Genomic DNA, 13,679 nt, shown 5'->3' on the forward strand with positions numbered 1-13,679 from the left:
GCTCTGTCTCTTCTCACTGACTGTCTGAAAGAACGGCACAGTACAGCACACTGAAGCCTGTCAGGTCTCAGTAAATATTAATTGTGCTTTTTTTTTTAAGGCAGAAGGGAGTAATTTCATTACATTAGGGCATCCAATCCATTATGAGCTTTTACCGTCATGTCACTGAAACAATTTCATTAAGCTAAAGGCCTGTAAATCATTGCAGGTCACTGCTCTGCCCTCTGTGACCTCCCAGAATGCCTTTTTTTCTTTTACTGGAAGTTGCAGTTCTCTGTCCTGACAGTACTAAATCTCAAGCCTTTATCTGCCCAAGAGCTGCAAGAGTGCATGGGGAATATACCAATTCCAAATTAGACTCAACTAATCTAATTTTATAGTCTTTTTATTATTCTAAGCACCAAATGTCTGTGGTGGTTCGATGCTTTTCTGCATTGTTACTGGTCCCATCTGGTAGGCCATTCTATTGAAAGATTTCTGTCCAAATACACATTCTGTTTAACTGCATCAGTGAGAGAAATCCATTGATAGAAAACATTCTACACACGTGGCTTTAAAAATATTACTTTGCTTGAAAACAAGTGTAATTTAATATACCTAATATTGACTTTTCTCTTTTATTTGTCTCCAGATGCATGTTTTAAATGTATATTAATGCATGAATGGGAACATGCAGGCACATGGGTCTCTATTTCAAGCAGAAAACTGGGGGGTTATGCTCGTATCTTACTTTAAAAAGTTTAATATTTAACTTGCTACAATATGATTATTTATATTGTAAGACACAGGGATTTATGTGCTCCTAAATAAACTTTATATGCATTTAAAAACTGGGGAGACAATTCATAATATGTGAATATACACCCTTTGGTCCTGTATCCTTCCTTTTTCTTTTGCTTAGACTATAAGCCTGGTGGAGCAGGCCCTTTCACTTCCATGGGCACCTATACATGTGGTGGAGTTTTGCTCCAATGCATGCTAATTAGCACGTGCATGCGTCACAGCAGACTCAATTACTCGAGTTTCCTGCTAGTATGCTGGAGTGTGCTAATTAGTACACTCTAGCAGCCTCTGCATCAGGTGTATTCAGCAACCCCTCATTTCAAAATGGCAGCAGGGGGCTTTAACTAAAGCTTGTCGAATGAGCTTTAGTTAAAGTGACCCCAATGCTGTTTTGAAGCACAGGATGCTGAATATACATGATGCTGTGGGTACTTCTATTACAGTAGCTCTCAGAGCTGCTTTAATTAAAATGCCCCCCTCTCCATCCCAGAACATGTCTATAACACCTTATATGTCTGTAAGACATGTAGAACAATGGTGCTATGATTTCTTTGGGACTTCTAGGTACTTCAGCAATATAAACAATATTATGGAAATAATATGTACATAGGAAATATGCTTATACATATTTGCAATGTGTAACAGAGCACAGGGTGTCTCTCACAGGGGCATGAGCATTCAGCAAAGCAGCCTGCAGGGTCCTTGAGCAGTAAAGCCAGCTGTCTGCTGCCAGCAGCTGGGAGAAGAATACCACCTGGCTGGAGCTGCTGCTCATACCATTTTGGAAGTACAGGGTAGGAGCTATGGGGATGGCTGGAGGCTCTTGGTCCCGGGGCATGACTTAAAACCATACCCTGCTGGGGCTGGATGGTGTGATGAGACTGCCAAGGGCAGGGCAGTCTCCAGGAAATGCCACACGTGTGCCTACCCAGTGAAGGGTGGGTATGGCACACCAGAAAACCTCAGCCCCTGCTGCCTTGCAGGTGACTCCATGGAGGGGAAAGGCTAGGGGAGCAAACCCCGAACAGAAAGCAGGAGCCCAGGATCATGCTTTGTCCTGAGGCAGGGCTCAGGTCAGGAAGGGAAATGAGGCAGCTTCCAGGCTCACTGCAAGACCTGAGTGGCATTAACGAGTCAGATGTGACACTCCAGGGGGGTGGGACCCTAAGCCAAGAGGGCTAGATATGAGGCTCCTCAGGCTAAGGGATAAGTGTATTGCTGAGGCCCAGTGTGGGGTGTGAGGGGACCATGAGGGTCCTGAGCTGCGCTCGGAGCTTGAGAAAAGGTAGGAGCTGGAAGTCCTGAGTGGATGGGGTGGAGAGCTGGCCTGGGAAACCAAGGACCAGGGAGGGCCTGGGAGCCCAGATTGATTGAGTGGCCAGGTGTTAGGCCAGACAAGTTGTAGGTCAGGTGTTAGGCCATGGATTCAATCTGCAAGGCAAGGAACATCGTTTAGGGCAGGTCAGATCTGTGTGTATAGGCCCTTGGCATCAGGGAAAGTAAATGGGCAGCCTCCTGCCTGGGTACCATCTTTCAATTAGTATCATCAAAGCACGCCAGAAGGAGGCAGGTGGTTTGTCCTCGGGCAAGTGAGCAGGCTAGCATTCAAACCAGCCCCAGGATGCCCACATGTTACACGATGGTACAGATATGCTCAAGTAATGTGGTGGAAAGTTTGTCATAGTCATTTTTATGATTATTTGTTGCGTTGTCTGTGCTCTATGTGGTACAAGCATCGATAGAACATTCCTTGCCCCAACAACTTTCCCATTTAATCAACTAGAAATAAACCATGAAGTGGACAGTAAAATATAAAAAAATATTAAATAGCAAGAGGCTTTTTTATGTAGAATGTATATGTCCATTTTAAGTTCTAAATAATAGTACCACTTTTAAAAATCTTATTTATCAATCTCTAGATAGGTACAAATTGAGCCCATTGAGAATGTTGAACTTCTTTTTATTTAAAACCCATGCAAAGTTTATCCAAGCTGGTGTGGGTTCATCCAAATAGACCAATCACAGTAAACATCAAGCCTTTTCTGATTTAAAGGTTATGAAAAAATCATGTAGACCATAAAGGCTACCAAAAAACCTTAGTAAGCATAAACCCAGCTAAGTTTTCTCATAGCTCACATAACTTAAGAGAATATGCTGAATTCGGCAAAACTTTCAGCAATGTTTCTCATCCAGAAACTGGAGATGTAAAATCATCCAAAAGGGATTTTTCTTCTGTCAGAAAGTTAATTTATACTCCCAACACACATATTTGTAATTCTGCATATTTCTTAGGGACCAGGAAAGATTTTAACTTAATAGTATATTTTTAAATCCCAACATTTGTTACTTGCATGTCTAAAATTTTACATTTCAATTTGTTTTATCAAGTATAAACTTGATCTAATTCATGTGTACTTTCCATTTGATACTTTATGATAAAGAAAAATCAAGAACAACTCATTAGACATGAGTACTACCTAGTTCTTCCTTTTAAAACTCATTAAAATGCATTGCTTCATTTTAATTGAGGTACAGCGTGCTGTCAATTTTTGCCAGATATGCAAAGATACAACTATATAAGCTCAGAGAGATTATTATAGATATTTAGCATCATAAAACCTTCTGCTAATTATGCTACAGCATACATACAGAGTGTGTTTATTTAAAAAAAATACTGCTGTCATAGATTGAGTTTAGTCTAAAAGGTGTAACTGGTAATTAGTAAAAGATCTAGTTTATGCAAATCCAATCCTGCCAACATTAACTACAAATAAAGGTCCTATGAATTGATGGGGCCATTCAGAAAAAGAAGGCAAGCACTACAGATATAACAGTTTTAACAGATTTAAGAGTGGGTCCTAAATTAGGAAGCTTTCCATATGGATAAAGCACTTTGTACTTTAAGGATAATTTCATCTTCCTAACAAACAAGCTATAGGTGATGGTCTCTGACAGCCAGCCATAAAATGGACTAAAAAGACCCCAGGACACGTGTCTCCTGAATTTATTGCATGAACGATGTATGCCCCCGCCGGCTGGGGTAGCACAGCAGTGATAAGCAGGATCTCCTGTAGATGCTGCTGGCACTGTCAGTGGTGGGGGGGCCAGGGGTGGCGAGTGCCAGCCAGGGGTCGGTGACCACCTGTAGACTGCCTACAGATACCGCCAGTGGTGTCAGCAGTGTCAGCAGCAGGGTGGCAAGCAGTGACTGCCCACAAGCGCTGCTGACAGTGTCAGTGGTGCCTTTTTGTAGGGGGAGTACCGCTACGCTCAGGGGGTGCATTTGCACCCGTGTGCACCCCTACGCATCATCCCTGGTTTATTGTAAGTTCTGGTAATATATAAGGCCCTGTTTCTGCAAACAGCCCTGATCACATTTATACACATAAATTATCCCTCTGAAGTTACCAGGATTACTGATAGTCTTAAAATCTTAATAAAACATGTGTGTGCCTAACTGAGGGAAAACTGTGTTAACCTGGGCAAGTCACTTCACCTCTACTCAGTTTCTGCCTACTTATACTATACTTCATGGTACTGTGCTAGATATTAAGCAGAGCTTGTGTGACGATTTGAAGGCATACAGTAAATGATTAGAAAACCTAGATAATTATCTTACCTTCAAAAGCAACATGTCACTTTCAAGAACTATTATATTATATTACTATATTATAGGGTACGTCTAACCAGCATGAACAAGGTTGGACGGTACCATATGCCAGATGATTCCATACTAGCTCCATTTAGTTATTTTTGGTAACACAGCCATATGAAAGCAAGGTCGTTAACATGTGCTGGTAATCAGCATATACCTAAGAGTTTGTACTCTGAAATGCATATGGCATATAGCTTATGTTGCTTTGTCTTAAATATTAATTTTGCCCATTCTATCTAGTTTAAGTTAGGACAAATATGCTTGCACATGCTACACTTATACCTTTGTTATGTGGTGAACACATCCCCTGTCTTTCATGTTCTATCAGATAAAAAATTGTAGTATTTATAAATGGCACAACAAAACCAAACCAATGGTATTCATTGATAGCCAAAACTGAGAATTTGTATTTAAAAAAGCCCAAACAAACAAACCAGCATTTGAGGAAAGCTAGGACCCATATTTTCATGAGATAAATAATGAACTACACTTGTCTCTCCTCTCTTATTGCTTCACTCTGCAAATAGTATTAAAAACATGCTTAAAAGTACTGCATACCACATTTGTCAGTTATTGCAATATTATAGATAGGTTTAATGGTAGTGTTCACTGAGATTCATACAACAATTTAATATGACAGCTTCCAGATATTTGTAGAAGAAGCTTTTCTCCTCATTGGGCACATCTACACAAGACATTTACTGCAGATATGACTAATTAGCTCTGCAGTAAAGTCTCTACACCTACATTTGCAGCTTTCGTAGGTTGTAGTAATTTAATAAATGCTGCTGTTGGTTAGTACTTGTAAATACAAGTATTATCCCATAGTGGCATTATTGTAAATACAAGTACTATCCTGCCATGGCATTATTTGCTGTGCAGCAAAACGTGTAGATGCTGATGGGGCTGGCTGGAACACAAGGATGCTTCAGTGTGGGATCTGCCTGCTTGCTAACTCCACACTGGAGCACCCTCATGCCCCAGCCAGCCGCTTTGCAACACACTGAACTGGGTCAGAGCAGCTCTGGCCTGCCAGGCAGGCTGACCCCCACCAGATTCCCTGCCAGCCAGATGCTGCAGTTCTGGGCACATGTGTAAATGTGGTGCCTGGGAGCAATAAACTCTGGCAGATATATGCTAGAGTTTATTGCTTCACATTAATTGCACGTGTATGTGGCAGGGCACGTGGTGTGCCTGCCACTTTATGTAGTCAGGCAGCCTTCTGAGCCACTGGCAGATGGGGATCAGGCCTAATTTGAAAGTCAGCTGACCCAGGTGCCAGCAGGTGAGGCTAGGCCTGATCAAGGGAGTCACTTGATTGCAAGGGAGGAGGGCTGGGCTTAGACAGCATATAAGCTCAGAGCCTGAGAGCAGGGTTGGGAGTAACATTGTGGAAATTGGTGGAGGAATATCATCCAGCAGGAAGCCTGAAGCTCCTGAATGCCAGCATAGAGAATAACATTTGTAGGTTTGGATAGGAACTAAGTGGATGGAGCAGGTTCCTGGGGACGTAGTGTGGGGTCCAGAGCCAGAGAGAGAGGGGCTGTTTGTGAAGGAGTCTAGTGAGAGGCCAGGCATGTCCAATGTGTGAGGAGCTGACTACACAAGGGCTGGGTAAGGAGCAGGCGAGCCCTGGAAGAGGGTTTGGGAATTAGTGGGCCTGTTCAAGAGCTAGGTGAGCCCTGAGAGAAGGGCTGGATGAGTGAGAGACCTAGGGAAATGCTAGGTGAACCCAGTGAGTGTGGCAGAACTTGGGAGCCTATTGAGGAGCGCAGATGAGCCCAGAAAAAGAAATGGGATGCATTACAAATCTATGGGGGTCTCTGGATGAGCTCAGAGAAAGGGAATGATTTAGTGAAGGGCCTGAGAAGGCTGACAGCTGGAGGACTGACCCTGGGAACCTTGACTGGTCTATGCTGGGGCCAGAGTTCGGGAAAGGCTGAAGGGTGAAATAGACTACCATGAGAAACTTCCAGAACCAGGAACTTGGAGTCTTGATTGGCCTAGAGGTGGGGCCAGGGTGTAGGAGAGGCCAGAGATCCCTGTTGTGGGGTGGGGGGGAAGGCAAAGCTGAAAGCGAACGGCCAAGCTGCAGGCAGCCCAGGATGATGATGGCTGGTGCTAGGCTGTCTGAGGAAGAGGGATCAAGGACAGGGGTTTGAGAGTGAGCTTGGGGCCAGAGATGGAGGATTCTGAGTGGAGATAGAGCCAGGGCCAAAGTACCCAGTGGTTAGCTGCCCAGGAGGGGTGTAGGACACCTAGGAGAAGCCCAGAAAGGGCTTGTAGGCCTGAAGACCGGTCCTGGGTAAGACCTAAAACTACACCCTACTGGGGTTGGTTAGCATGGTGAAGCTGCCTGTGGTGGGGCAGCGTCCATGAAATGTGGTTTGAAAATGTGGTTCCCATTTTCAAAAAAGGGAGGAAGGAGGACCCAGGAAACTATAGGCCAGTTAGTCTTTCCTTGGTCCTGGGTAAGCTTTTTGAGAGAATTATCCTGGCACATGTCTGCGAGGGGCCAGCAATGGAGATTATGCTTAGAGGCAACCAACACAGGTTCATTAGAGCCAGGTCCTGTCAGACCTACCTGGTGGCTTTCTATAACCAGGTCACAAAATCCTTATACGCAGGTGTAACAGTGGATGTAGTCTTTCTGGACTTTAGGAAGGCCTTCAACACTGTCTCTCACCCCATTATCATTAAAAAACTAGGAGACTGTGGCATCGATACCTACACAGTCAGATGGGATCACTAATTGGCTGGAGGGCTGCACCGAGAGAGTGGTGGTGGACAGGTCTTATTCGACCTGGAGGGGTGTGGGTAGTGGGGTTCTGCAGGGCTTGGTCCTCGGGCCTGCACTGTTCAACATCTTCATAAGCGACTTGGATGAGGGGGTAAAAAGTACCCTGTTCAAATTCGCAGACGACACTAAGATGTGGGGAGAAGTGGGCAGACTAGAAGGAAGGAATAGCATGCAATTGTACCTGGACAGGTTACAGGGGTGGGCGGACGAGAACAGGATGGGTTTCAACACTGACAAGTGCAAGGTACTGCACCTGGGGAGGAAGAACCAGCAGGATACCTGTAGGCTGGGTAACTCCCTTCTCATCAGTGCAGAGGCAGAAAAGGATCTTGGAGTCCTCATTGATGACAAGATGAACATGGCTGACAGTGTGGGGAAGCGGTCAGGAAGGCCAACCATACCTTATGTATCCACAAATGCATCTCAAGCAGATCCAAGGAGGTGATCCTCCCCCTCTATGCGACACTGGTCAGGCCACAGCTGGAGTACTGCATCCAGTTCTGGGCACTGGACTTCAGGAGGGATGTGGACAACATAGAGCGGGTCAAGAGGAGGGCAACCCACATGACCAGTGGCCTGCAAGGCAGGTTCTAAGAGGAGAAGCTAAAGGACCTGAACCTGTTCAGCCTCCACAAGAGAAAGGTGAGAGGGGTTCTAATGGCCATTTACAAACTAGTCAGGAGGGACCAGGAGGCATTCAGAGAGTCCCTGTTCCCCTGACCACTACCAGGAGTGACAAGAAATAACAGTCACAAGCTGGCAGAGGGTAGATTCAGGCTAGAAATCAGGAGGTGCTACTTCACTGTCAGAGTGGCTAGAAGTGGTGCTGGCTCCTACTGCCCACTAAAAGGTTGGATGAATACCTTGCCAGGGTTGTTTGACCCCAGTACTCTTTCCTGCTATGGCAGGGGGTTGGACTTGATGATCTGCTCAGGTCCCTTCCAACTGAGGAGTCTGACAACCTGAGTGGTGCCGAGAGAGACTGAGAGGTCTGAGGATCTGGAGTGGGGCTGAGAGAGGCTGAGGAGTCAGAAGGCCCAATGAGGGGGCTGTATGAGCAATCAGTTGAATATCTGTAAGGATGCCATCTGCAAGGCATGGGACATGGTGTAGGGGAGGTACTCCATGTGATTGGTCCATAAATCCAGAAACACAAGCTGGGTGGTCATTATAGTAAGATCAGGGCAGCCTCCTGCAATATATACATCTATTAACATCAAGGCATGGTAGGCAAGAGCAGGGCAAACTACCCTCAGAGCAGGGTAATTTTCACATTTTTGGGGGATACCCCATGACAGTGTAGATTCACCCAGTGTTACCCATATTCAGTTGGTAAAGGGTATTCTGGTAACACGAAAGAATCCATAGCAAAAACATGTAAACAATTATTCTGAGCTGTAGTGGTCTTTCTGAGTTCTTTGCAACAGAAGAATTGCTCTATTCCCTTTCTGTTGTCAAAAATTGAGTGGAAACTAAGAGTTGACATTTTCCAAGGGGTGCCTCAAGTCTACTTAGTGGTGCCTAGAGTCTGAAAATGTTGAGAACAATTGCTCTAAGCAGTATGCAGCACATTTACTGTAATAACTAGCAAGACAGTAGTGAATTCAGGGAGGAGTGCCAAACTTAAGTTGTGTATACATATATACATTTTCAGGGAGAATTCTCCTAGGCTTGTTTTCCTGGTAGAGAAACTTATGCAGAGAAGCCTGAACAGATATTCAAATGCTGAGCCCCTGAAGAACAGGGAGCCTGCAGTGCTGATACTTCACAGCCAGGGGAACCCTGTGCATACAACTCAGCAACTCTGTAGCCTCCCTCATCCTGTCATACCGTGGCTGCCTGCAGCACAATGTAGAATTGTAAAGGGGTATGTTCTGCTGCCTGCTCTGCTGAAAAAGTAGAGTCCAACCCAAGCAACACACGGTCTGGGATGGGGAGGGGAAGGGGATTGAATGAGGGGAGCAAAGTATCTGCTGGGGGACTGCTGTGGCTTCTCTCAAAAGGGTAAGTTCAGTTGTACAAACACTAACTCTCCCAGGAGAAACTCCTAGGAGTGTTTTAATTCAGGCTGTTCACAGGTTATTTTGTTCCTGTGTGGCCATTTTTGCTCTAGGAGGAAAATCCTGAACATCTGTGCACTGTACAGCAGCAGCTCTCCCAGGAGAAACTGAACATCTGTATGTGGCCTTAGTTTTAAACTTCCAGAATTTTGTCAGATTAAAATGAATTTCCCATGTTAATTTGAATGAAAGCTTTATTGGATTTAAATATTAAACTCTTGTACATAACCTCATATATGAGAGACAGAACTAGAATTTGGCTATGCAACTTTTGCCTGAGTGGTCTCTTGTTCTGACATCAGTGAGTTGAGTTGCAAGCATGGGAAACCCTACAACATGATTGTATGTGATTGAATTTACTGCTCTGACTTCACTCAAGAGACTTGAAGAATCTGAGACTTCCATGACAGACAATTAACTACTAGATCATGCTAACAGCAACAGAGAGTAATGTGAGAAGATCTGAGGAAAAAGGAGTGAAATGTGACATCAAGAAAGATTTACCAGCTACAAAACATTTTGGGTCAAGAATGAATCCTGAACAAATGAAGACTTGTAAACCGATGACAAAAGATATGAATGATTTGTTCTACAGATCTGCCTCCTTCAACTAACTTTGTTTACAGAGAACATTAAATGTATTATTATGCTTGTATGTCTTTATCCACTTACCACTGCTTTTATTTAAAAAGTGTCAAATGCATTATTTGTAAGCAACACATCCACAGACTGAGAAAAAAATTAATCTTCAAAATTAGCATTTTAAATCCAGAAAATTAGGATATCTTTTACTAAAAAAATGCTGCTTCACCACAGCTAGTAAATCACTATATTTCAACAATTACATATCCAAGAGACTTATCTAGACTTTAAGATTATAATTTTCTGATGATAGCACATTGCTTTTGTTCACTTATTTGTGTTTTATATATTATCTATTATAAGGTGTGACTGAAACTTCAAATAACATCACAGAAATAAACAGGATTTCAAGAACTTGATCTCCTTTCTCCATATAAAAAATCCTTTTATGTCCCACATCTGAATATATAATATTGGTAATTACTCTGCAAATAAGACTAGTCTTTTGTTTTACAATCTGATATAATAGAATTTGCTGTATTTTCTGCAATTAACAAACCATACTTCTATACAGAAAAGTAGACCTTCAAGTAGTAAGCATTTTGCAATAATAAACTAAATTCTTATTTTATTTTCTGTATTCTATTTGTATTACGGGGAGATTTTTTAAAATGTGCAAACAGTGCTCTGATCACTGCAAAGCTCAACTGAAGACAAGATTAATATAATATTAGGTTAATTTAATATATTTGCTTTGTCTGGCTTCTAGTTAAATATTTAAGCATGAATCTGTTAAAACAAGTACTATTGCTCATACTTTGCAGTTATTTTCATTCAGTATCTCTTATTTCCTATATTGTACATTTCTATTTAGCATATGTGATTCCTAAATAGAATACTTTTACATTCTAATAGTTGCTTGTTTAAGAGCTCCACTCTAGTAAAAACACACATGGCAGGTTGTATCACAGACACATGTCATGCCTTAGCTAATGAAAGGGTATCTCATACATCCACGGGAAACGCCAATAATAAGTGCATTGTCATATTAAAATATTTTACTGTATTTTAGATTAAAGTATTTTATGGGCAGTTAGTGAGAATATGAGTCTACTGCTTAGTGGGATAAATTAGGACAAGATTAGGTTTCATTAATCTGCCCCCTTAAAAAGCACATTTTGATAGAATTGTTTGTAGAATTATTTTCCTTACAATTCTAGTAGAGCCATGATCAGGATTGTATGCCATCATACTTAGCACTCCCACAGCTCATCACTTTGATAGTTCACATGAACCAAAAATATTAGTATATTATCATTGTCTCAATTAAGAACCAATCCTTCAATCATATAAGTACATGAACAACTGAAAGAAAGGTGACTAAGTAATATTCTCTTATACCTAAGAACCTTGGGCATATGTCCCTTCATAATGTTCAATAGAAAAGTACATGCTCTAAATGGAAAAAGCAGGCTCAACTATTCGGTTCTTTTGGTCTCTACATTTTTATCTTTAATTTTTTTAACATTTTACCTTTTTTATATCTTCTAATGTTGCCTTTGAAGAATTACTCTAAGACCATTAACAACCACTAAGCATTTTATTAAAGAATCTGTAGATTTCATAAACTGACTGCAAAATAATAAAAAGGCTGAAGAAGATCAAAAGGCTGACATGAGATCACTAGCTGGGTGACAGTGCTTTCAGTCTGAAATCCACATCTGATAGCATTCCAAAATGATTTCAAATGTTTCGATGATGGCAACTATGCAGAAATAGCCGAGCTACATGGAGGAATTGGTGAGGATCAGGTCTGCTAAATTCTCATTCCCATTCTGTGTTACTGTTCTCTAAAACAATTACTCTGCAGACCATATGCTGTTTAAAATGACAGGATCTTTGCTTTAATTTATACATATTTTTAATTGTATGGTTTTAGTATTTTAAGACAATCACCTTTTTAAGCAGACATACAAGTTTGATGCAAAACTCAAACAACACGGGAACCTGGAAAGCCATTCTACCCCTACATCCAACATCTTTCAATTTCAGTCTTTACAACATCCTTATTTTACTGTCTCTGGTTGCTGATGTAACAAATAGTGCATACCAAAGACATAAATGGCTGTCTCCATAGCAATTTGGGTAGGTCTTGCAGTTTCCCTAGTTACTCTTGACTGATAACCATCTGTTGTTCTTCATTGCCATAGACCCAAAGGGGAAGAGAAGGAGAAATCAGGAAGATAAAATGGGTGTTTGTTAGTAAAAACTAAAAGTTATCTGTTATACTGGTTTTTAAATCCTCAAAAGGACTTGTGCTTATTTGGGTTCCATTTTTTTCTTCTTTTACTTTCAGCAGTTGTGAACAAAATGGATGTCTGTGAAGGAGGACCCTAATCCCAAGCAGGAAATGTCACCAACAAAAAATTACAAGTCATTAATAATACTGATAAAATTTCACGCTTAGATTTTGGGTGAAATCTGTGATCCTACAGAAAACCTCAACATAGCATTAGTGCAGAGAAACTACAAAGAATGTAGTGCATAGGCTGGAAGTGGATGCAGGATGCAAACAGCATGCAGCCTCTCTGCTCCTGATAGTTTTGTCTTATGAGCTGGAGCAGGGGGGTTGACCTCTGTGTAGGGGTTTGAAGCCATAGGATCTGCATAAATCAGACTGGCCAAACTCCAGCCCCCACCCCCACTCTGACCTCTGTACAGGATCCAGATACACTCTGCACTGGGAGAGTAGTACTCTATGCACAGGGATCTTTCTCCTACATGGATGGCAGCACTGTGGTAATACCGCCATATGTGTGGCCTTCCATCACCTATGTGCTGCTAAGTGAATGTTACGATATATGTCAGACATAGGATGTATATGTACATGTATAAATGCTATAATATGGCATTAGTTTTTTGGACTGGTGACAAGCAGATCATACCCATTTCAAAAGGAAAAGCAAATAAGTCTCCAGAGTTAAGCGCCTTAATGCAGTGCTTCTCTAACTTTTCCTCAGCATGACCCCATTTATGGCCCCATTTCCTCAGCATGACCCTATTTCCTCAGCATGGCCCGTCACTCCCAACCCACAGCTCCCCTCTCCTGCAACCCCATCTGCTAATGTTGCAACCCCATTTGGGGTCGCAACCCACAGTTTGGGAACTGCTGCCTTAATGCATCAAATATAGCTTACATGCCTCTGGACTTACTTACATCTGTAATACTGCCTATTCATACATGTGCCACAGTAGTAAGTGTTAGAATAATGTTGTAGCCTGATGGTCCAGGAATTATGTGAGCGGCAAGGAATTTTTAGGGTGATAGGTTTTATAGATCAACTCTATGATTGGGCTGAAGTTAGACAAATAAAACATAAATAAACAAACTTTATTCCTCTAACTCTATTCCATCTGTGGAGTTGGTCCAAAAAAAATATCGTCCAAAAAAAAAAATCATTACCTCTCATATAATCATAAGCACATTCAAAAAAACATAAGCCAAAATACTTACATGGGGCAGCATGGCTTTACACACATGCCCCAAAAGGCAAATCACACGAAGAGCTCTTTTCTGGATCTATGCAACCTCTTTCTCTTGGCAGAAAGGGGGCTGAGTAAACCCTTGTCAGATTACCATTATATAACAGTAAAAAGATAGTGGCAGCTGACTCAGGCTGTGGATATGTGTTATACCTCTAGTGGGAGACATGTCATTTGACCAAATGTATAAGCACTGTGGGTTCTCATGAAGGAAAAATAGTAGATCTGGTAAAAAGTTCCATGACCCTGAACCAGG

General features: G+C 42.1%; 1 protein-coding gene across 1 annotated transcript in view; it reads right to left on the reverse strand.

Annotated features, from left to right (window-relative positions):
• Nucleotides 1–13,679, reverse strand: part of SLIT3 (slit guidance ligand 3) — a 946,021-nt gene that overhangs the window by 388,842 nt on the left and 543,500 nt on the right. The window lies entirely within an intron of this gene.

This window comes from Crocodylus siamensis, chromosome 10 (genome assembly GCF_052110815.1).
Source record: "Crocodylus siamensis isolate JL-2025a chromosome 10, ASM5211081v1, whole genome shotgun sequence".
NCBI lineage: Eukaryota > Metazoa > Chordata > Crocodylia > Crocodylidae > Crocodylus > Crocodylus siamensis.